The following is a 27685-nucleotide window of genomic DNA, read 5'->3' on the forward strand; positions in this document are numbered from 1 at the left end:
GCAAAACCACAGTTATTGTTCACTATGGTATACCACACTTTTTTAAATAGAGATATTTGCGGCTGAACAGTGAGCGACACACTCAAACTGCTTTTTTTTTAGATACCAAAGGCCCAAAACTGGATAGTACAGCGATTTGAACCGTGGAACTGCGAAACCACACTGGGATGTCGGGCCTACACAAGACTATTTTCAACAGATATATTTTTGTGTCACAACAGTCAGGAGACACTACTGTTTTTCTTTACGGAAAAAACTACTAAAACCTGAATAATAGAGATTTTTTACCGTGGGATGGCAAAACCACAGTTATTGTTTACTGGGGTATACCACACTTTTTTAAATAGAGATATTTGCGGCTGAACAGTGAGCGACACACTCAAACTGCTTTTTTTTTTAGATACCAAAAGCCCAAAACTTGATAGTACAGTGATTTGACCCGTGGAACTGCGAAACCACACTGGGATGTCGGACCTACACAAGACTATTTTCAACAGATATATTTTTGCGTCACAACAGTCAGGAGACACTACTGTTTTTCTTTACGGAAAAAACTACCAAAAGCTGATAAAATAGAGATTTTTTACCGTGGGATGGCAAAACCACAGTTATTGTTTACTGGGGTATACCACACTTTTTTAAATAGAGATATTTGCGGCTGAACAGTGAGCGACACACTCAAACTGCTTTTTTTTTAGATACCAAAGGCCCAAAACTGGATAGTACAGCGATTTGACCCGTGGAACAGCGAAACCACACTGGGATGTCGGGCCTAAACAAGACTATTTTCAACAGATATATGTTTGTGTCACAACAGTCAGGAGGCACTACTGTTTTTCTTTACGGAAAAAACTACCAAAACCTGAATAATAGAGATTTTTTACCGTGGGATGGCAAAACCACAGTTATTGTTTACTGGGGTATACCACACTTTTTTAAATAGAGATATTTGCGGCTGAACAGTGAGCGACACACTCAAACTGCTTTTTTTTTAGATACCAAAGGCCCAAAACTGGATAGTACAGCGATTTGACCCGTGGAACTGCGAAACCACACTGGGATGTCGGGCCTACACAAGACTATTTTCAACAGAAATATTTTTGTGTCACAACAGTCAGGAGACACTACTGTTTTTCTTTGCGGAAAAAACTACCAAAACCTGAATAATAGAGATTTTTTACCGTGGGATGGCAAAACCACAGTTATTGTTTACTGGGGTATACCACACTTTTTAAATAGAGATATTTTCGGCTGAACAGTGAGCGACACACTCAAACTGCTTTTTTTTAAGATACCAAAGGCCCAAAACTGGATAGTACAGCGATTTGACCCGTGGAACTGCGAAACCACACTGGGATGTCGGGCCTACACAAGACTATTTTCAACAGATATATTTTTGTGTCACAACAGTCAGGAGACACTACTGTTTTTCTTTACGGAAAAAACTACCAAAACTTGAATAATAGAGATTTTTTACCGTGGGATGGCAAAACCACAGTTATTGTTTACTGGGGTATACCACACTTTTTTAAATAGAGATATTTGCAGCTGAACAGTGAGCGACACACTCAAACTGCTTTTTTTTTAGATACCAAAGGCCCAAAACTGGATAGTACAGCGATTTGACCCGTGGAACTGCGAAACCACACTGGGATGTCGGGCCTACACAAGACTATTTTCAACAGATATATTTTTGTGTCACAACAGTCAGGAGACACTACTGTTTTTCTTTACGGAAAAAGCTACCAAAACCTGAATAATAGAGATTTTTTCCCGTGGGATGGCAAAACCACAGTTATTGTTTACTGGGGTATACCACACTTTTTTAAATAGAGATATTTGCGGCTGAACAGTGAGCGACACACTCAAACTGCTTTTTTTTTAGATACCAAAGGCCCAAAACTGGATAGTACAGCGATTTGACCCGTGGAACTGCGAAACCACACTGGGATGTCGGGCCAACACAAGGCTATTTTCAACAGATATATTTTTGTGTCACAACAGTCAGGAGACACTACTGTTTTTCTTTACGGAAAAAACTACCAAAAGCTGAATAATAGAGATTTTTTACCGTGGGATGGCAAAACCACAGTTATTGTTTACTGGGGTATACCACACTTTTTTAAATAGAGATATTTGCTGCTGAACAGTGAGCGACACACTCAAACTGCTTTTTTTTTAGATACCAAAGGCCCAAAACTGGATAGTACAGCGATTTGACCCGTGGAACTGCGAAACCACACTGGGATGTCGGGCCTACACAAGACTATTTTCAACAGATATATTTTTGTGTCACAACAGTCAGGAGACACTACTGTTTTTCTTTACGGAAAAAGCTATCAAAACCTGAATAATAGAGATTTTTTACCATGGGATGGCAAAACCACAGTTATTGTTTACTGGGGTATACCACACTTTTTTAAATAGAGATATTTGTGGCTGAACAGTGAGCGACACACTCAAACTGCTATTTTTTTAGATACCAAAGGCCCAAAACTGGATAGTACAGCGATTTGACCCGTGGAACTGCGAAACCACACTGGGATGTCGGGCCTACACAAGACAATTTTCAAAAGATATATTTTTGTGTCACAACAGTCAGGAGACACTACTGTTTTTCTTTACGGAAAAAACTACCAAAACCTTAATAATAGAGATTTTTTACCGTGGGATGGCAAAACCACAGTTATTGTTTACTGGGGTATACCACACTTTTTAAATAGAGATATTTGCGGCTGAACAGTGAGCGACACACTCAAACTGCTTTTTTTTAAGATACCAAAGGCCCAAAACTGGATAGTACAGCGATTTGACCCGTGGAACTGCGAAACCACACTGGGATGTCGGGCCTACACAAGACTATTTTCAACAGATATATTTTTGTGTCACAACAGTCAGGAGACACTACTGTTTTTCTTTACGGAAAAAACTACCAAAACTTGAATAATAGAGATTTTTTACCGTGGGATGGCAAAACCACAGTTATTGTTTACTGGGGTATACCACACTTTTTTAAATAGAGATATTTGCGGCTGAACAGTGAGCGACACACTTAAACTGCTTTTTTTTTAGATACCAAAGGCCCAAAACTGGATAGTACAGCGATTTGACCCGTGGAACTGCGAAACCACACTGGGATGTCGGGCCTACACAAGACTATTTTCAACAGATATATTTTTGGTTCACAACAGTCAGGAGACACTACTGTTTTTCTTTACGGAAAAAGCTACCAAAACCTGAATAAAAGAGATTTTTTACCGTGGGATGGCAAAACCACAGTTATTGTTTACTGGGGTATACCACACTTTTTTAAATAGAGATATTTGCGGCTGAACAGTGAGCGACACACTCAAACTGCTTTTTTTTTAGATACCAAAGGCCCAAAACTGGATAGTACAGCGATTTGACCCGTGGAACTGCGAAACCACACTGGGATGTCGGGCCAACACAAGGCTATTTTCAACAGATATATTTTTGTGTCACAACAGTCAGGAGACACTACTGTTTTTCTTTACGGAAAAAACTACCAAAAGCTGAATAATAGAGATTTTTTACCGTGGGATGGCAAAACCACAGTTATTGTTTACTGGGGTATACCACACTTTTTTAAATAGAGATACTTGCTGCTGAACAGTGAGCGACACACTCAAACTGCTTTTTTTTTAGATACCAAAGGCCCAAAACTGGATAGTACAGCGATTTGACCCGTGGAACTGCGAAACCACACTGGGATGTCGGGCCTACACAAGACTATTTTCAACAGATATATTTTTGTGTCACAACAGTCAGGAGACACTACTGTTTTTCTTTACGGAAAAAGCTATCAAAACCTGAATAATAGAGATTTTTTACCATGGGATGGCAAAACCACAGTTATTGTTTACTGGGGTATACCACACTTTTTTAAATAGAGATATTTGTGGCTGAACAGTGAGCGACACACTCAAACTGCTATTTTTTTAGATACCAAAGGCCCAAAACTGGATAGTACAGCGATTTGACCCGTGGAACTGCGAAACCACACTGGGATGTCGGGCCTACACAAGACAATTTTCAAAAGATATATTTTTGTGTCACAACAGTCAGGAGACACTTCTGTTTTTCTTTACGGAAAAAACTACCAAAACCTGAATAATAGAGATTTTTTACCGTGGGATGGCAAAACCACAGTTATTGTTTACTGGGGTATACCACACTTTTTTAAATAGAGATATTTGCGGCTGAACAGTGAGCGACACACTCAAACTGCTTTTTTTTTAGATACCAAAGGCCCAAAACTGGATAGTACAGCGATTTTACCCGTGGAACTGCGAAACCACACTGGGATGTCGGGCCTACACAAGAATATTTTGAACAGATATATTTTTGTGTCACAACAGTCAGGAGACTCTACTGTTTTTCTTTACGGAAAAAACTACCAAAACCTGAATAATAGAGATTTTTTACCGTGGGATGGCAAAACCACAGTTATTGTTTACTGGGGTATACTACACTTTTTTAAATAGAGATATTTGCGGCTGAACAGTGAGCGACACACTCAAACTGCTTTTTTTTTTTGATACCAAAGGCCCAAAACTGGATAGTACAGCGATTTGACCCGTGGAACTGCGAAACAAAACTGGGATGTCGGGCCTACACAAGACTATTTTCAACAGATTTATTTTTGTGTCACAACAGTCAGGAGACACTACTGTTTTTCTTTACGGAAAAAACTACCAAAACCTGAATAATAGAGATTTTTTACCATGGGATGGCAAAACCACAGTTATTGTTTACTGGGGTATACCACACTTTTTTAAATGGAGATATTTGCGGCTGAACAGTGAGCGACACACTCAAGCTGCTTTTTTTTTAGATACCAAAGGCCCAAAACTGGATAGTACAGCGATTTGACCCGTGGAACTGCGAAACCACACTGGGATGTCGGGCCTACACAAGACTATTTTCAACAGATATATTTTTGTGTGACAACAGTCAGGAGACACTACTGTTTTTCTTTACGGAAAAAACTACCAAAACTTGAATAATAGAGATTTTTTACCGTGGGATGGCAAAACCACAGTTATTGTTTACTGGGGTATACCACACTTTTTTAAATAGAGATATTTGCGGCTGAACAGTGAGCGACACACTCAAACTGCTTTTTTTTTAGATACCAAAGGCCCAAAACTGGATAGTACAGCGATTTGACCCGTGGAACTGCGAAACCACACTGGGATGTCGGGCCTACACAAGACTATTTTCAACAGATATATTTTTGTGTCACAACAGTCAGGAGACACTACTGTTTTTCTTTACGGAAAAAGCTACCAAAACCTGAATAAAAGAGATTTTTTACCGTGGGATGGCAAAACCACAGTTATTGTTTACTGGGGTATACCACACTTTTTTAAATAGAGATATTTGCGGCTGAACAGTGAGCGACACACTCAAACTGCTTTTTTTTTAGATACCAAAGGCCCAAAACTGGATAGTACAGCGATTTGACCCGTGGAACTGCGAAACCACACTGGGATGTCGGGCCAACACAAGGCTATTTTCAACAGATATATTTTTGTGTCACAACAGTCAGGAGACACTACTGTTTTTCTTTACGGAAAAAACTACCAAAAGCTGAATAATAGAGATTTTTTACCGTGGGATGGCAAAACCACAGTTATTGTTTACTGGGGTATACCACACTTTTTTAAATAGAGATACTTGCTGCTGAACAGTGAGCGACACACTCAAACTGCTTTTTTTTTAGATACCAAAGGCCCAAAACTGGATAGTACAGCGATTTGACCCGTGGAACTGCGAAACCACACTGGGATGTCGGGCCTACACAAGACTATTTTCAACAGATATATTTTTGTGTCACAACAGTCAGGAGACACTACTGTTTTTCTTTACGGAAAAAGCTACCAAAACCTGAATAAAAGAGATTTTTTACCGTGGGATGGCAAAACCACAGTTATTGTTTACTGGGGTATACCACACTTTTTTAAATAGAGATATTTGCGGCTGAACAGTGAGCGACACACTCAAACTGCTTTTTTTTTAGATACCAAAGGCCCAAAACTGGATAGTACAGCGATTTGACCCGTGGAACTGCGAAACCACACTGGGATGTCGGGCCTACACAAGACTATTTTCAACAGATATATTTTTGTGTCACAACAGTCAGGAGACACTACTGTTTTTCTTTACGGAAAAAGCTACCAAAACCTGAATAAAAGAGATTTTTTACCGTGGGATGGCAAAACCACAGTTATTGTTTACTGGGGTATACCACACTTTTTTAAATAGAGATATTTGCGGCTGAACAGTGAGCGACACACTCAAACTGCTTTTTTTTTAGATACCAAAGGCCCAAAACTGGATAGTACAGCGATTTGACCCGTGGAACTGCGAAACCACACTGGGATGTCGGGCCAACACAAGGCTATTTTCAACAGATATATTTTTGTGTCACAACAGTCAGGAGACACTACTGTTTTTCTTTACGGAAAAAACTACCAAAAGCTGAATAATAGAGATTTTTTACCGTGGGATGGCAAAACCACAGTTATTGTTTACTGGGGTATACCACACTTTTTTAAATAGAGATACTTGCTGCTGAACAGTGAGCGACACACTCAAACTGCTTTTTTTTTAGATACCAAAGGCCCAAAACTGGATAGTACAGCGATTTGACCCGTGGAACTGCGAAACCACACTGGGATGTCGGGCCTACACAAGACTATTTTCAACAGATATATTTTTGTGTCACAACAGTCAGGAGACACTACTGTTTTTCTTTATGGAAAAAGCTATCAAAACCTGAATAATAGAGATTTTTTACCATGGGATGGCAAAACCACAGTTATTGTTTACTGGGGTATACCACACTTTTTTAAATAGAGATATTTGTGGCTGAACAGTGAGCGACACACTCAAACTGCTATTTTTTTAGATACCAAAGGCCCAAAACTGGATAGTACAGCGATTTGACCCGTGGAACTGCGAAACCACACTGGGATGTCGGGCCTACACAAGACAATTTTCAAAAGATATATTTTTGTGTCACAACAGTCAGGAGACACTACTGTTTTTCTTTACGGAAAAAACTACCAAAACCTGAATAATAGAGATTTTTTACCGTGGGATGGCAAAACCACAGTTATTGTTTACTGGGGTATACCACACTTTTTTAAATAGAGATATTTGCGGCTGAACAGTGAGCGACACACTCAAACTGCTTTTTTTTTAGATACCAAAGGCCCAAAACTGGATAGTACAGCGATTTGACCCGTGGAACTGCGAAACCACACTGGGATGTCGGGCCTACACAAGAATATTTTGAACAGATATATTTTTGTGTCACAACAGTCAGGAGACTCTACTGTTTTTCTTTACGGAAAAAACTACCAAAACCTGAATAATAGAGATTTTTTACCGTGGGATGGCAAAACCACAGTTATTGTTTACTGGGGTATACTACACTTTTTTAAATAGAGATATTTGCGGCTGAACAGTGAGCGACACACTGAAACTGCTTTTTTTTTTTGATACCAAAGGCCCAAAACTGGATAGTACAGCGATTTGACCCGTGGAACTGCGAAACAAAACTGGGATGTCGGGCCTACACAAGACTATTTTCAACAGATTTATTTTTGTGTCACAACAGTCAGGAGACACTACTGTTTTTCTTTACGGAAAAAACTACCAAAACCTGAATAATAGAGATTTTTTACCATGGGATGGCAAAACCACAGTTATTGTTTACTGGGGTATACCACACTTTTTTAAATGGAGATATTTGCGGCTGAACAGTGAGCGACACACTCAAGCTGCTTTTTTTTTAGATACCAAAGGCCCAAAACTGGATAGTACAGCGATTTGACCCGTTGAACAGCGAAACCACACTGGGATGTCGGGCCTAAATAAGACTATTTTCAACAGATATATGTTTGTGTCACAACAGTCAGGAGGCACTACTGTTTTTCTTTACGGAAAAAACTACCAAAACCTGAATAATAGAGATTTTTTACCGTGGGATGGCAAAACCACAGTTATTGTTTACTGGGGTATACCACACTTTTTTAAATAGAGATATTTGCGGCTGAACAGTGAGCGACACACTCAAACTGCTTTTTTTTTAGATACCAAAGGCCCAAAACTGGATAGTACAGCGATTTGACCCGTGGAACTTCGAAACCACACTGGGATGTCGGGCCTAAACAACACTATTTTCAACAGATATATTTTTGTGTCACAACAGTCAGGAGACACTGCTGTTTTTCTTTACAGAAAAAACTACCAAAACTTGAATAATAGAGATTTTTTTACCGTGGGATGGCAAAACCACAGTTATTGTTTACTGGGGTATACCACACTTTTTTAAATAGAGATATTTGCGGCTGAACAGTGAGCGACACACTCAAACTGCTTTTTTTTTAGATACCAAAGGCCCAAAACTGGATAGTACAGCGATTTGACCCGTGGAGCTGCGAAACCACGCTGGGATGTCCGGCCAACACAAGGCTATTTTCAACAGATATATTTTTGTGTCACAACAGTCAGGAGACACTACTGTTTTTCTTTACGGAAAAAACTACTAAATTCTGAATAATAGAGATTTTTTACCGTGGGATGGCAAAACCACAGTTATTGTTTACTGGGGTATACCACACTTTTTTAAATAGAGATATTTGCGGCTGAACAGTGAGCGACACACTCATACTGCTTTTTTTTTTAGATACCAAAGGCCCAAAACTGGATAGTACAGCGATTTGACCCGTGGAACTGCGAAACCACACTGGGATGTCGGGCCTACACAAGACTATTTTCAACAGAAATATTTTTGTGTCACAACAGTCAGGAGACACTACTGTTTTTCTTTGCGGAAAAAACTACCAAAACCTGAATAATAGAGATTTTTTACCGTGGGATGGCAAAACCACAGTTATTGTTTACTGGGGTATACCACACTTTTTAAATAGAGATATTTGCGGCTGAACAGTGAGCGACACACTCAAACTGCTTTTTTTTAAGATACCAAAGGCCCAAAACTGGATAGTACAGCGATTTGACCCGTGGAACTGCGAAACCACACTGGGATGTCGGGCCTACACAAGACTATTTTCAACAGATATATTTTTGTGTCACAACAGTCAGGAGACACTACTGTTTTTCTTTACGGAAAAAGCTATCAAAACCTGAATAATAGAGATTTTTTACCATGGGATGGCAAAACCACAGTTATTGTTTACTGGGGTATACCACACTTTTTTAAATAGAGATATTTGTGGCTGAACAGTGAGCGACACACTCAAACTGCTATTTTTTTAGATACCAAAGGCCCAAAACTGGATAGTACAGCGATTTGACCCGTGGAACTGCGAAACCACACTGGGATGTCGGGCGTACACAAGACAATTTTCAAAAGATATATTTTTGTGTCACAACAGTCAGGAGACACTACTGTTTTTCTTTACGGAAAAAACTACCAAAACCTGAATAATAGAGATTTTTTACCGTGGGATGGCAAAACCACAGTTATTGTTTACTGGGGTATACCACACTTTTTTAAATAGAGATATTTGCGGCTGAACAGTGAGCGACACACTCAAACTGCTTTTTTTTTAGATACCAAAGGCCCAAAACTGGATAGTACAGCGATTTGACCCGTGGAACTGCGAAACCACACTGGGATGTCGGGCCTACACAAGAATATTTTGAACAGATATATTTTTGTGTCACAACAGTCAGGAGACTCTACTGTTTTTCTTTACGGAAAAAACTACCAAAACCTGAATAATAGAGATTTTTTACCGTGGGATGGCAAAACCACAGTTATTGTTTACTGGGGTATACTACACTTTTTTAAATAGAGATATTTGCGGCTGAACTGTGAGCGACACACTCAAACTGCTTTTTTTTTTGATACCAAAGGCCCAAAACTGGATAGTACAGCGATTTGACCCGTGGAACTGCGAAACAAAACTGGGATGTTGGGCCTACACAAGACTATTTTCAACAGATATATTTTTGTGTCACAACAGTCAGGAGACACTACTGTTTTTCTTTACGGAAAAAACTACCAAAACCTGAATAATAGAGATTTTTTACCATGGGATGGCAAAACCACAGTTATTGTTTACTGGGGTATACCACACTTTTTTAAATAGAGATATTTGCGGCTGAACAGTGAGCGACACACTCAAGCTGCTTTTTTTTTAGATACCAAAGGCCCAAAACTGGATAGTACAGCGATTTGACCCGTGGAACTGTGAAACCACACTGGGATGTCGGGCCTACACAAGACTATTTTCAACAGATATATTTTTGTGTGACAACAGTCAGGAGACACTACTGTTTTTCTTTACGGAAAAAACTACCAAAACGTGAATAATAGAGATTTTTTACCGTGGGATGGCAAAACCACAGTTATTGTTTACTAGTGTATACCACACTTTTTTAAATAGAGATATTTGCGGCTGAACAGTGAGCGACACACTCAAACTGCTTTTTTTTTAGATACCAAAGGCCCAAAACTGGATAGTACAGCGATTTGACCCTTGGAACTGCGTAACCACACTGGGATGTCGGGCCTACACAAGACTATTTTCAACAGATATATGTTTGTGTCACAACCGTCAGGAGGCACTACTGTTTTTCTTTACGGAAAAAACTACCAAAAGCTGATAAAATAGAGATTTTTTTACCGTGGGATGGCAAAACCACAGTTATTGTTTACTGGGGTATACCACACTTTTTTAAATAGAGATATTTGCGGCTGAACAGTGAGCGACACACTCAAACTGCTTTTTTTTTAGATACCAAAGGCCCAAAACTGGATAGTACAGCGATTTGACCCGTGGAACAGCGAAACCACACTGGGATGTCGGGCCTAAACAAGACTATTTTCAACAGATATATGTTTGTGTCACAACAGTCAGGAGGCACTACTGTTTTTCTTTACGGAAAAAACTACCAAAACCTAAATAATAGAGATTTTTTACCGTGGGATGGCAAAACCACAGTTATTGTTTACTGGGGTATACCACACTTTTTTAAATAGAGATATTTGCGGCTGAACAGTGAGCGACACACTCAAACTGCTTTTTTTTTAGATACCAAAGGCCCAAAACTGGATAGTACAGCGATTTGACCCGTGGAACTTCGAAACCACACTGGGATGTCGGGCCTAAACAACACTATTTTCAACAGATATATTTTTGTGTCACAACAGTCAGGAGACACTGCTGTTTTTCTTTACAGAAAAAACTACCAAAACTTGAATAATAGAGATTTTTTTACCGTGGGATGGCAAAACCACAGTTATTGTTTACTGGGGTATACCACACTTTTTTAAATAGAGATATTTGCGGCTGAACAGTGAGCGACACACTCAAACTGCTTTTTTTTTAGATACCAAAGGCCCAAAACTGGATAGTACAGCGATTTGACCCGTGGAGCTGCGAAACCACGCTGGGATGTCCGGCCAACACAAGGCTATTTTCAACAGATATATTTTTGTGTCACAACAGTCAGGAGACACTACTGTTTTTCTTTACGGAAAAAACTACTAAATTCTGAATAATAGAGATTTTTTACCGTGGGATGGCAAAACCACAGTTATTGTTTACTGGGGTATACCACACTTTTTTAAATAGAGATATTTGCGGCTGAACAGTGAGCGACACTCTCAAACTGCTTTTTTTTTTAGATACCAAAGGCCCAAAACTGGATAGTACAGCGATTTGACCCGTGGAACTGCGAAACCACACTGGGATGTCGGGCCTACACAAGACTATTTTCAACAGAAATATTTTTGTGTCACAACAGTCAGGAGACACTACTGTTTTTCTTTGCGGAAAAAACTACCAAAACCTGAATAATAGAGATTTTTTACCGTGGGATGGCAAAACCACAGTTATTGTTTACTGGGGTATACCACACTTTTTAAATAGAGATATTTGCGGCTGAACAGTGAGCGACACACTCAAACTGCTTTTTTTTAAGATACCAAAGGCCCAAAACTGGATAGTACAGCGATTTGACCCGTGGAACTGCGAAACCACACTGGGATGTCGGACCTACACAAGACTATTTTCAACAGATATATTTTTGTGTCACAACAGTCAGGAGACACTACTGTTTTTCTTTACGGAAAAAGCTATCAAAACCTGAATAATAGAGATTTTTTACCATGGGATGGCAAAACCACAGTTATTGTTTACTGGGGTATACCACACTTTTTTAAATAGAGATATTTGTGGCTGAACAGTGAGCGACACACTCAAACTGCTATTTTTTTAGATACCAAAGGCCCAAAACTGGATAGTACAGCGATTTGACCCGTGGAACTGCGAAACCACACTGGGATGTCGGGCCTACACAAGACAATTTTCAAAAGATATATTTTTGTGTCACAACAGTCAGGAGACACTACTGTTTTTCTTTACGGAAAAAACTACCAAAACCTGAATAATAGAGATTTTTTACCGTGGGATGGCAAAACCACAGTTATTGTTTACTGGGGTATACCACACTTTTTTAAATAGAGATATTTGCGGCTGAACAGTGAGCGACACACTCAAACTGATTTTTTTTTAGATACCAAAGGCCCAAAACTGGATAGTACAGCGATTTGACCCGTGGAACTGCGAAACCACACTGGGATGTCGGGCCTACACAAGAATATTTTGAACAGATATATTTTTGTGTCACAACAGTCAGGAGACTCTACTGTTTTTCTTTACGGAAAAAACTACCAAAACCTGAATAATAGAGATTTTTTACCGTGGGATGGTAAAACCACAGTTATTGTTTACTGGGGTATACTACACTTTTTTAAATAGAGATATTTGCGGCTGAACAGTGAGCGACACACTCAAACTGCTTTTTTTTTTTGATACCAAAGGCCCAAAACTGGATAGTACAGCGATTTGACCCGTGGAACTGCGAAACAAAACTGGGATGTCGGGCCTACACAAGACTATTTTCAACAGATATATTTTTGTGTCACAACAGTCAGGAGACACTACTGTTTTTCTTTACGGAAAAAACTACCAAAACCTGAATAATAGAGATTTTTTACCATGGGATGGCAAAACCACAGTTATTGTTTACTGGGGTATACCACACTTTTTTAAATAGAGATATTTGCGGCTGAACAGTGAGCGACACACTCAAGCTGCTTTTTTTTTAGATACCAAAGGCCCAAAACTGGATAGTACAGCGATTTGACCCGTGGAACTGTGAAACCACACTGGGATGTCGGGCCTACACAAGACTATTTTCAACAGATATATTTTTGTGTCACAACAGTCAGGAGGCACTACTGTTTTTCTTTACGGAAAAAACTACCAAAAGCTGATAAAATAGAGATTTTTTACCGTGGGATGGCAAAACCACAGTTATTGTTTACTGGGGTATACCACACTTTTTTAAATAGAGATATTTGCGGCTGAACAGTGAGCGACACACTCAAACTGCTTTTTTTTTAGATACCAAAGGCCCAAAACTGGATAGTACAGCGATTTGACCCGTGGAACAAGCGAAACCACACTGGGATGTCGGGCCTAAACAAGACTATTTTCAACAGATATATGTTTGTGTCACAACAGTCAGGAGGCACTACTGTTTTTCTTTACGGAAAAATCTACCAAAACCTGAATAATAGAGATTTTTTACCGTGGGATGGCAAAACCACAGTTATTGTTTACTGGGGTATACCACACTTTTTTAAATAGAGATATTTGCGGCTGAACAGTGAGCGACACACTCAAACTGCTTTTTTTTTAGATACCAAAGGCCCAAAACTGGATAGTACAGCGATTTGACCCGTGGAACTTCGAAACCACACTGGGATGTCGGGCCTACACAACACTATTTTCAACAGATATATTTTTGTGTCACAACAGTCAGGAGACACTGCTGTTTTTCTTTACAGAAAAAACTACCAAAACTTGAATAATAGAGATTTTTTTACCGTGGGATGGCAAAACCACAGTTATTGTTTACTGGGGTATACCACACTTTTTTAAATAGAGATATTTGCGGCTGAACAGTGAGCGACACACTCAAACTGCTTTTTTTTTAGATACCAAAGGCCCAAAACTGGATAGTACAGCGATTTGACCCGTGGAACTGCGAAACCACACTGGGATGTCGGGCCTACACAAGAATATTTTGAACAGATATATTTTTGTGTCACAACAGTCAGGAGACTCTACTGTTTTTCTTTACGGAAAAAACTACCAAAACCTGAATAATAGAGATTTTTTACCGTGGGATGGCAAAACCACAGTTATTGTTTACTGGGGTATACTACACTTTTTTAAATAGAGATATTTGCGGCTGAACAGTGAGCGACACACTCAAACTGCTTTTTTTTTTTGATACCAAAGGCCCAAAACTGGATAGTACAGCGATTTGACCCGTGGAACTGCGAAACAAAACTGGGATGTCGGGCCTACACAAGACTATTTTCAACAGATATATTTTTGTGTCACAACAGTCAGGAGACACTACTGTTTTTCTTTACGGAAAAAACTACCAAAACCTGAATAATAGAGATTTTTTACCATGGGATGGCAAAACCACAGTTATTGTTTACTGGGGTATACCACACTTTTTTAAATAGAGATATTTGCGGCTGAACAGTGAGCGACACACTCAAGCTGCTTTTTTTTTAGATACCAAAGGCCCAAAACTGGATAGTACAGCGATTTGACCCGTGGAACTGTGAAACCACACTGGGATGTCGGGCCTACACAAGACTATTTTCAACAGATATATTTTTGTGTGACAACAGTCAGGAGACACTACTGTTTTTCTTTACGGAAAAAACTACCAAAACGTGAATAATAGAGATTTTTTACCGTGGGATGGCAAAACCACAGTTATTGTTTTCTAGTGTATACCACACTTTTTTAAATAGAGATATTTGCGGCTGAACAGTGAGCGACACACTCAAACTGCTTTTTTTTTAGATACCAAAGGCCCAAAACTGGATAGTACAGCGATTTGACCCTTGGAACTGCGTAACCACACTGGGATGTCGGGCCTACACAAGACTATTTTCAACAGATATATGTTTGTGTCACAACAGTCAGGAGGCACTACTGTTTTTCTTTACGGAAAAAACTACCAAAAGCTGATAAAATAGAGATTTTTTACCGTGGGATGGCAAAACCACAGTTATTGTTTACTGGGGTATACCACACTTTTTTAAATAGAGATATTTGCGGCTGAACAGTGAGCGACACACTCAAACTGCTTTTTTTTTAGATACCAAAGGCCCAAAACTGGATAGTACAGCGATTTGACCCGTGGAACAAGCGAAACCACACTGGGATGTCGGGCCTAAACAAGACTATTTTCAACAGATATATGTTTGTGTCACAACAGTCAGGAGGCACTACTGTTTTTCTTTACGGAAAAATCTACCAAAACCTGAATAATAGAGATTTTTTACCGTGGGATGGCAAAACCACAGTTATTGTTTACTGGGGTATACCACACTTTTTTAAATAGAGATATTTGCGGCTGAACAGTGAGCGACACACTCAAACTGCTTTTTTTTTAGATACCAAAGGCCCAAAACTGGATAGTACAGCGATTTGACCCGTGGAACTTCGAAACCACACTGGGATGTCGGGCCTAAACAACACTATTTTCAACAGATATATTTTTGTGTCACAACAGTCAGGAGACACTGCTGTTTTTCTTTACAGAAAAAACTACCAAAACTTGAATAATAGAGATTTTTTTACCGTGGGATGGCAAAACCACAGTTATTGTTTACTGGGGTATACCACACTTTTTTAAATAGAGATATTTGCGGCTGAACAGTGAGCGACACACTCAAACTGCTTTTTTTTTATATACCAAAGGCCCAAAACTGGATAGTACAGCGATTTGACCCGTGGAGCTGCGAAACCACGCTGGGATGTACGGCCAACACAAGGCTATTTTCAACAGATATATTTTTGTGTCACAACAGTCAGGAGACACTACTGTTTTTCTTTACGGAAAAAACTACTAAATTCTGAATAATAGAGATTTTTTACCGTGGGATGGCAAAACCACAGTTATTGTTTACTGGGGTATACCACACTTTTTTAAATAGAGATATTTGCGGCTGAACAGTGAGCGACACACTCAAACTGCTTTTTTTTTTAGATAACAAAGGCCCAAAACTGGATAGTACAGCGATTTGACCCGTGGAACTGCGAAACCACACTGGGATGTCGGGCCTACACAAGACTATTTTCAACAGAAATATTTTTGTGTCACAACAGTCAGGAGACACTACTGTTTTTCTTTGCGGAAAAAACTACCAAAACCTGAAAAATAGAGATTTTTTACCGTGGGATGGCAAAACCACAGTTATTGTTTACTGGGGTATACCACACTTTTTAAATAGAGATATTTGCGGCTGAACAGTGAGCGACACACTCAAACTGCTTTTTTTTAAGATACCAAAGGCCCAAAACTGGATAGTACAGTGATTTGACCCGTGGAACTGCGAAACCACACTGGGATGTCGGGCCTACACAAGACTATTTTCAACAGATATATTTTTGTGTCACAACAGTCAGGAGACACTACTGTTTTTCTTTACGGAAAAAGCTATCAAAACCTGAATAATAGAGATTTTTTACCATGGGATGGCAAAACCACAGTTATTGTTTACTGGGGTATACCACACTTTTTTAAATAGAGATATTTGTGGCTGAACAGTGAGCGACACACTCAAACTGCTATTTTTTTAGATACCAAAGGCCCAAAACTGGATAGTACAGCGATTTGACCCGTGGAACTGCGAAACCACACTGGGATGTCGGTGCCTACACAAGACAATTTTCAAAAGATATATTTTTGTGTCACAACAGTCAGGAGACACTACTGTTTTTCTTTACGGAAAAAACTACCAAAACCTTAATAATAGAGATTTTTTACCGTGGGATGGCAAAACCACAGTTATTGTTTACTGGGGTATACCACACTTTTTTAAATAGAGATATTTGCGGCTGAACAGTGAGCGACACACTCAAACTGCTTTTTTTTTAGATACCAAAGGCCCAAAACTGGATAGTACAGCGATTTGACCCGTGGAACTGCGAAACCACACTGGGATGTCGGGCCTACACAAGACTATTTTCAACAGATATATTTTTGTGTCACAACAGTCAGGAGACACTACTGTTTTTCTTTACGGAAAAAGCTACCAAAACCTGAATAATAGAGATTTTTTACCGTGGGATGGCAAAACCACAGTTATTGTTTACTGGGGTATACCACACTTTTTTAAATAGAGATATTTGCGGCTGAACAGTGAGCGACACACTCAAACTGCTTTTTTTTTAGATACCAAAGGCCCAAAACTGGATAGTACAGCGATTTGACCCGTGGAACTGCGAAACCACACTGGGATGTCGGGCCAACACAAGGCTATTTTCAACAGATATATTTTTGTGTCACAACAGTCAGGAGACACTACTGTTTTTCTTTACGGAAAAAACTACCAAAACCTGAATAATAGAGATTTTTTACCGTGGGATGGCAAAACCACAGTTATTGTTTACTGGGGTATACCACACTTTTTTAAATAGAGATATTTGCGGCTGAACAGTGAGCGACACACTCAAACTGCTTTTTTTTTAGATACCAAAGGCCCAAAACTGGATAGTACAGCGATTTGACCCGTGGAACTGCGAAACCACACTGGGATGTCGGGCCTACACAAGACTATTTTCAACAGATATATTTTTGTGTCACAACAGTCAGGAGACACTACTGTTTTTCTTTACGGAAAAAGCTACCAAAACCTGAATAATAGAGATTTTTTACCGTGGGATGGCAAAACCACAGTTATTGTTTACTGGGGTATACCACACTTTTTTAAATAGAGATATTTGCGGCTGAACAGTGAGCGACACACTCAAACTGCTTTTTTTTTAGATACCAAAGGCCCAAAACTGGATAGTACAGCGATTTGACCCGTGGAACTGCGAAACCACACTGGGATGTCGGGCCAACACAAGGCTATTTTCAACAGATATATTTTTGTGTCACAACAGTCAGGAGACACTACTGTTTTTCTTTACGGAAAAAACTACCAAAAGCTGAATAATAGAGATTTTTTACCGTGGGATGGCAAAACCACAGTTATTGTTTACTGGGGTATACCACACTTTTTTAAATAGAGATACTTGCTGCTGAACAGTGAGCGACACACTCAAACTGCTTTTTTTTTAGATACCAAAGGCCCAAAACTGGATAGTACAGCGATTTGACCCGTGGAACTGCGAAACCACACTGGGATGTCGGGCTACACAAGACTATTTTCAACAGATATATTTTTGTGTCACAACAGTCAGGAGACACTACTGTTTTTCTTTACGGAAAAAGCTATCAAAACCTGAATAATAGAGATTTTTTACCATGGGATGGCAAAACCACAGTTATTGTTTACTGGGGTATACCACACTTTTTTAAATAGAGATATTTGTGGCTGAACAGTGAGCGACACACTCAAACTGCTATTTTTTTAGATACCAAAGGCCCAAAACTGGATAGTACAGCGATTTGACCCGTGGAACTGCGAAACCACACTGGGATGTCGGGCCTACACAAGACAATTTTCAAAAGATATATTTTTGTGTCACAACAGTCAGGAGACACTACTGTTTTTCTTTACGGAAAAAACTACCAAAACCTGAATAATAGAGATTTTTTACCGTGGGATGGCAAAACCACAGTTATTGTTTACTGGGGTATACCACACTTTTTTAAATAGAGATATTTGCGGCTGAACAGTGAGCGACACACTCAAACTGCTTTTTTTTTAGATACCAAAGGCCCAAAACTGGATAGTACAGCGATTTGACCCGTGGAACTGCGAAACCACACTGGGATGTCGGGCCTACACAAGAATATTTTGAACAGATATATTTTTGTGTCACAACAGTCAGGAGACTCTACTGTTTTTCTTTACGGAAAAAACTACCAAAACCTGAATAATAGAGATTTTTTACCGTGGGATGGCAAAACCACAGTTATTGTTTACTGGGGTATACTAGACTTTTTTAAATAGAGATTATTGCAGCTGAACAGTGAGCGACACACTCAAACTGCTTTTTTTTTTTGATACCAAAGGCCCAAAACTGGATAGTACAGCGATTTGACCCGTGGAACTGCGAAACAAAACTGGGATGTCGGGCCTACACAAGACTATTTTCAACAGATATATTTTTGTGTCACAACAGTCAGGAGACACTACTGTTTTTCTTTACGGAAAAAACTACCAAAACCTGAATAATAGAGATTTTTTACCGTGGGATGGCAAAACCACAGTTATTGTTTACTGGGGTATACCACACTTTTTTAAATAGAGATATTTGCGGCTGAACAGTGAGCGACACACTCAAGCTGCTTTTTTTTTAGATACCAAAGGCCCAAAACTGGATAGTACAGCGATTTGACCCGTGGAACTGTGAAACCACACTGGGATGTCGGGCCTACACAAGACTATTTTCAACAGATATATTTTTGTGTGACAACAGTCAGGAGACACTACTGTTTTTCTTTACGGAAAAAACTACCAAAACGTGAATAATAGAGATTTTTTACCGTGGGATGGCAAAACCACAGTTATTGTTTACTAGTGTATACCACACTTTTTTAAATAGAGATATTTGCGGCTGAACAGTGAGCGACACACTCAAACTGCTTTTTTTTTAGATACCAAAGGCCCAAAACTGGATAGTACAGCGATTTGACCCTTGGAACTGCGTAACCACACTGGGATGTCGGGCCTACACAAGACTATTTTCAACAGATATATGTTTGTGTCACAACAGTCAGGAGGCACTACTGTTTTTCTTTACGGAAAAAACTACCAAAACCTGAATAATAGAGATTTTTTACCGTGAGATGGCAAAACCACAGTTATTGTTTACTGGGGTATACTACACTTTTTTAAATAGAGATATTTGCGGCTGAACAGTGAGCGACACACTCAAACTGCATTTTTTTTTTGATACCAAAGGCCAAAACTGGATAGTACAGCGATTTGACCCGTGGAACTGCGAAACAAAACTGGGATGTCGGGCCTACACAAGACTATTTTCAACAGATATATTTTTGTGTCACAACAGTCAGGAGACACTACTGTTTTTCTTTACGGAAAAAACTACCAAAACCTGAATAATAGAGATTTTTTACCGTGGGATGGCAAAACCACAGTTATTGTTTACTGGGGTATACCACACTTTTTTAAATAGAGATATTTGCGGCTGAACAGTGAGCGACACACTCAAGCTGCTTTTTTTTTAGATACCAAAGGCCCAAAACTGGATAGTACAGCGATTTGACCCGTGGAACTGTGAAACCAAACTGGGATGTCGGGCCTACACAAGACTATTTTCAACAGATATATTTTTGTGTGACAACAGTCAGGAGACACTACTGTTTTTCTTTACGGAAAAAACTACCAAAACCTGAATAATAGAGATATTTTACCGTGGGATGGCAAAACCACAGTTACTGTTTACTGGGGTATACCACACTTTTTTAAATAGAGATATTTGCGGCTGAACAGTGAGCGACACACTCAAACTGCTTTTTTTTTAGATACCAAAGGCCCAAAACTGGATAGTACAGCGATTTGAACCGTGGAACTGCGAAACCACACTGGGATGTCGGGCCTACACAAGACTATTTTCAACAGATATATTTTTGTGTCACAACAGTCAGGAGACACTACTGTTTTTCTTTGCGGAAAAAAACTACTAAAACCTGAATAATAGAGATTTTTTACCGTGGGATGGCAAAACCACAGTTATTGTTTACTGGGGTATACCACACTTTTTTATATAGAGATATTTGCGGCTGAACAGTGAGCGACACACTCAAACAGCTTTTTTTTTTCGATACCAAAGGCCCAAAACTGGATAGTACAGCGATTTGACCCGTGGAACTGCGAAACCACACTGGGATGTCGGGCCTACACAAGACTATTTTCAACAGATATATTTTTGTGTCACAACAGTCAGGAGACACTACTGTTTTTCTTTACGGAAAAAACTACCAAAACCTGAATTATAGAGATTTTTTACCGTGGGATGGCAAAACGACAGTTATTGTTTACTGGGGTATACCACACTTTTTTAAATAGAGATATTTGCGGCTGAACAGTTAGCGACACACTCAAACTGCTTTTTTTTTAGATACCAAAGGCCAAAAACTGGATAGTACAGCGATTTGACCCGTGGAACTGTGAAACCACACTGGGATGTCGGGCCTACACAAGACTATTTTCAACAGATATATTTTTGTGTCACAGCAGTCAGGAGACACTACTGTTTTTCTTTACGGAAAAAACTACCAAAACTTGAATAATAGAGATTTTTTACCGTGGGATGGCAAAACCACAGTTATTGTTTACTGGGGTATACCACACTTTTTTAAATAGAGATATTTGCGGCTGAACAGTGAGCGACACACTCAAGCTGCTTTTTTTTTAGATACCAAAGGCCCAAAACTGGATAGTACAGCGATTTGACCCGTGGAACTGCGAAACCACACTGGGATGTCGGGCCTACACAAGACTATTTTCAACAGATATATTTTTGTGTCACAACAGTCAGGGGACACTACTGTTTTTCTTTACGGAAAAAGCTACCAAAACCTGAATAATAGAGATTTTTTACCGTGGGATGGCAAAACCACAGTTATTGTTTACTGGGGTATACCACACTTTTTTAAATAGAGATATTTGCAGCTGAACAGTGAGCGACACACTCAAACTGCTTTTTTTTTAGATACCAAAGGCCCAAAACTGGATAGTACAGCGATTTGACCCGTGGAACTGCAAAACCACACTGGGATGTTGGGCCAACACAAGGCTATTTTCAACAGATATATTTTTGTGTCACAACAGTCAGGAGACACTACTGTTTTTCTTTACGGAAAAAACTACCAAAACCTGAATAATAGAGATTTTTTACCGTGGGATGGCAAAACCACAGTTATTGTTTACTGGGGTATACCACACTTTTTTAAATAGAGATATTTGCGGCTGAACAGTGAGCGATACACTCAAACTGCTTTTATTTTAGATACCAAAGGCCCAAAACTGGATAGTACAGTGATTTGACCCGTGGAACTGCGAAACCACACTGGGATGTCGGGCCAACACAAGACTATTTTCAAAAGATATATTTTTGTGTCACAACAGTCAGGAGACACTACTGTTTTTCTTTACGGAAAAAACTACCAAAAGCTGAATAATAGAGATTTTTTACCGTGGGATGGCAAAACCACAGTTATTGTTTACTTGTGTATACCACACTTTTTTAAATAGAGATATTTGCAGCTGACCAGTGAGCGACACACTCAAACTGCTTATTTTTTAGATACCAAAGGCCCAAAACTGGATAGTACAGCGATTTGACCCGTGGAACTGCGAAACCACACTGGGATGTCGGGCCTACACAAGACTATTTTCAACAGATATATTTTTTTGTCACAACAGTCAGGAGACACTACTGTTTTTCTTTACGGAAAAAACTACCAAAACCTGAATAATAGAGATTTTTTACCGTGGGATGGCAAAACCACAGTTATTGTTTACTGGGGTATACCACACTTTTTTAAATAGAGATATTTGCCGCTGAACAGTGAGCGACACACTCAAACTGCTTTTTTTTTAGATACCAAAGGCCCAAAACTGGATAGTACAGCGATTTGACCCGTGGAACTGCGAAACCACACTGGGATGTCTGGCCAACACAAGTCTATTTTCAACAGATATATTTTTGTGTCACAACAGTCAGGAGACACTACTGTTTTTCTTTACGGAAAAAACTACCAAAAGCTGAATAATAGAGATTTTTTACCGTGGGATGGCAAAACCACAGTTATTGTTTACTGGGGTATACCACACTTTTTTAAATAGAGATATTTGTGGCTGAACAGTGAACGATACACTCAAACTGCTTTTTTTTTAGATACCAAAGGCCCAAAACTGGATAGTACAGCGATTTGACCCGTGGAACTGCGAAAGCACACTGGGATGTCGGGCCAACACAAGACTATTTTCAAAAGATATATTTTTGTGTCACAACAGTCAGGAGACACTACTGTTTTTCTTTACGGAAAAAACTACCAAAACTTGAATAATAGAGATTTTTTACCGTGGGATGGCAAAACCACAGTTATTGTTTACTGGGGTATACCACACTTTTTTAAATAGAGATATTTGCGGCTGAACAGTGAGCGACACACTCAAACTGCTTTTTTTTAGATACCAAAGGCCCAAAACTGGATAGTACAGCGATTTGACCCGTGGAACTGCGAAACCACACTGGGATGTCGGGCCAACACAAGACTATTTTCAAAAGATATATTTTTGTGTCACAACAGTCAGGAGACACTACTGTTTTTCTTTACGGAAAAAACTACCAAAAGCTGAATAATAGAGATTTTTTACCGTGGGATGGCAAAACCACAGTTATTGTTTCCTTTGGTATACCACACTTTTTTAAATAGAGATATTTGCAGCTGAACAGTGAGCGACACACTCAAACTGCTTTTTTTTTAGATACCAAAGGCCCAAAACTGGATAGTACAGCGATTTGACCCGTGGAACTGCGAAACCACACTGGGATGTCGGGCCTACACAAGACTATTTTCAACAGATATATTTTTTGTCCCAACAGTCAGGAGACACAACTGTTTTTCTTTACGCAAAAAACTACCAAACCTTGAATAATAGAGATTTTTTACCGTGGGATGGCAAAACCACAGTTATTGTTTACTGGGGTATACCACACTTTTTTAAATAGAGATATTTGCGGCTGAACAGTGAGCGACACACTCAAACTGCTTTTTTTTTAGATACCAAAGGCCCAAAACTGGATAGTACAGCGATTTGACACGTGGAACTGCGAAACCACACTGGGATGTCGGGCCTACACAAGACTATTTTCAACAGATATATTTTTGTGTCACAACAGTCAGGAGACACTACTTTTTTTCTTTACCGAAAAAACTACCAAAACCTGAATAATAGAGATTTTTTACCGTGGGATGGCAAAACCACAGTTATTGTTTACTTTGGTATACCACACTTTTTTAAATAGAGATATTTGCAGCTGAACAGTGAGCGACACACTCAAACTGCTTTTTTTTTAGATACCAAAGGCCCAAAACTGGATAGTACAGCGATTTGACCCGTGGAACTGCGAAACCACACTGGGATGTCGGGCCTACACAAGACTATTTTCAACAGATATATTTTTGTGTCACAACAGTCAGGAGACACTACTGTTTTTCTTTACGGAAAAAACTACCAAAACCTGAATAATAGAGATTTTTTACCGTGGGATGGCAAAACCACAGTTATTGTTTACTGGGGTATACCACACTTTTTTAAATAGACATATTTGCGGCTGAACAGTGAGCGACACACTCAAACTGCTTTTTTTTTAGATACCAAAGGCCCAAAACTGGATAGTACAGCGATTTGACCCGTGGAACTGCGAAACCATACTGGGATGTCGGGCCTACACAAGACTATTTTCAACAGATATATTTTTGTGTCACAACAGTCAGGAGACACTACTGTTTTTCTTTACGGAAAAAACTACCAAAACCTGAATAACAGAGATTTTTTACCGTGGGATGGCAAAACCACAGTTATTGTTTACTGGGGTATACCACACTTTTTTAAATAGAGATATTTGCGGCTGAACAGTGAGCGACACACTCAAACTGCTTTTTTTTAGATACCAAAGGCCCAAAACTGGATAGTACAGCGATTTGACCCGTGGAACTGCGAAACCACACTGGGATGTCGGACCTACACAAGACTATTTTCAACAGATATATTTTTGTGTCACAACAGTCAGGGGACACTACTGTTTTTCTTTACGGAAAAAGCTACCAAAACCTGAATAATAGGGATTTTTTACCGTGGGATGGCAAAACCACAGTTATTGTTTACTGGGGTATACCACACTTTTTTAAATAGAGATATTTGCGGCTGAACAGTGAGCGACACACGCAAACTGCTTTTTTTTAAGATACCAAAGGCCCAAAACTGGATAGTACAGCGATTTGACCCGTGGAACTGCGAAACCACACTGGGATGTCGGGCCAACACAAGACTATTTTCAAAAGATATATTTTTGTGTCACAACAGTCAGGAGACACTACTGTTTTTCTTTACGGAAAAAACTATCAAAAGCTGAATAATAGAGATTTTTTACCGTGGGATGGCAAAACCACAGTTATTGTTTACTTGGGTATACCACACTTTTTTAAATAGAGATATTTGCAGCTGAACAGTGAGCGACACACTCAAACTGCTTTTTTTTTAGATACCAAAGGCCCAAAACTGGATAGTACAGCGATTTGACCCGTGCAACTGCGAAACCACACTGGGATGTCGGGCCAACACAAGACTATTTTCAAAAGATATATTTTTGTGTCACAACATTCAGGAGACACTACTGTTTTTCTTTACGGAAAAAACTACCAAAAGCTGAATAATAGAGATTTTTTACCGTGGGATGGCAAAACCACAGTTATTGTTTACTTTGGTATACCACACTTTTTTAAATAGAGATATTTGCAGCTGAACAGTGAGCGACACACTCAAACTGCTTTTTTTTTAGATACCAAAGGCCCAAAACTGGATAGTACAGCGATTTGACCCGTGGAACTGCGAAACCACACTGGGATGTCGGGCCTACACAAGACTATTTTCAACAGATATATTTTTTGTCCCAACAGTCAGGAGACACTACTGTTTTTCTTTACGGAAAAAACTACCAAAACTTGAATAATAGAGATTTTTTACCGTGGGATGGCAAAACCACAGTTATTGTTTACTGGGGTATACCACACTTTTTTAAATAGAGATATTTGCGGCTGAACAGTGAGCGACACACTCAAACTGATTTTTTTTTAGATACCAAAGGCCCAAAACTGGATAGTACAGCGATTTGACCCGTGGAACTGCGAAACCACACTGGGATGTCGGGCCTACACAAGACTATTTTCAACAGATATATTTTTGTGTCACAACAGTCAGGAGACACTACTGTTTTTCTTTACGGAAAAAGCTACCAAAACCTGAATAATAGAGATTTTTTACCGTGGGATGGCAAAACCACAGTTATTGTTTACTGGGGTATACCACACTTTTTTAAATAGAGATATTTGCGGCTGAACAGTGAGCGACACACTCAAACTGCTTTTTTTTTAGATACCAAAGGCCCAAAACTGGATAGTACAGCGATTTGACACGTGGAACTGCGAAACCACACTGGGATGTCGGGCCTACACAAGACTATTTTCAACAGATATATTTTTGTGTCACAACAGTCAGGAGACACTACTGTTTTTCTTTACCGAAAAAACTACCAAAACCTGAATAATAGAGATTTTTTACCGTGGGATGGCAAAACCACAGTTATTGTTTACTTTGGTATACCACACTTTTTTAAATAGAGATATTTGCAGCTGAACAGTGAGCGACACACTCAAACTGCTTTTTTTTTAGATACCAAAGGCCCAAAACTGGATAGTACAGCGATTTGACCCGTGGAACTGCGAAACCACACTGGGATGTCGGGCCTACACAAGACTATTTTCAACAGATATATTTTTGTGTCACAACAGTCAGGAGACACTACTGTTTTTCTTTACGGAAAAAACTACCAAAACCTGAATAATAGAGATTTTTTACCGTGGGATGGCAAAACCACAGTTATTGTTTACTGGGGTATACCACACTTTTTTAAATAGAGATATTTGCGGCTGAACAGTGAGCGACACACTCAAACTGCTTTTTTTTTAGATACCAAAGGCCCAAAACTGGATAGTACAGCGATTTGACCCGTGGAACTGCGAAACCATACTGGGATGTCGGGCCTACACAAGACTATTTTCAACAGATATATTTTTGTGTCACAACAGTCAGGAGACACTACTGTTTTTCTTTACGGAAAAAACTACCAAAACCTGAATAACAGAGATTTTTTACCGTGGGATGGCAAAACCACAGTTATTGTTTACTTTGGTATACCACACTTTTTTAAATAGAGATATTTGCAGCTGAACAGTGAGCGACACACTCAAACTGCTTTTTTTTTAGATACCAAAGGCCCAAAACTGGATAGTACAGCGATTTGACCCGTGGAACTGCGAAACCACACTGGGATGTCGGGCCAACACAAGACTATTTTCAACAGATATATTTTTATGTCACAACAGTCAGGAGACACTACTGTTTTTCTTTACGGAAAAAACTACCAAAACCTGAATAATAGAGATTTTTTACCGTGGGATGGCAAAACCACAGTTATTGTTTACTGGGGTATACCACACTTTTTTAAATAGAGATATTTGCGGCTGAACAGTGAGCGACACACTCAAACTGCTTTTTTTTTTAGATACCAAAGGCCCAAAACTGGATAGTACAGCGATTTGACCCGTGGAACTGCGAAACCACACTGGGATGTCGGGCCTACACAAGACTATTTTCAACAGATATATTTTTGTGTCACAACAGTCAGGAGGCACTACTGTTTTTCTTTACGGAAAAAACTACCAAAACCTGAATAATAGAGAATTTTTACAGTGGGATGGCAAAACCACAGTTATTGTTTACTGGGGTATACCACACTTTTTTAAATAG

The sequence above is a fragment of the Phyllobates terribilis genome, unplaced genomic scaffold (assembly GCF_046119375.1).
Source record: "Phyllobates terribilis strain yellow unplaced genomic scaffold, ASM4611937v1 Scaffold_5__5_contigs__length_657084704, whole genome shotgun sequence".
Classification (NCBI taxonomy): domain Eukaryota; kingdom Metazoa; phylum Chordata; class Amphibia; order Anura; family Dendrobatidae; genus Phyllobates; species Phyllobates terribilis.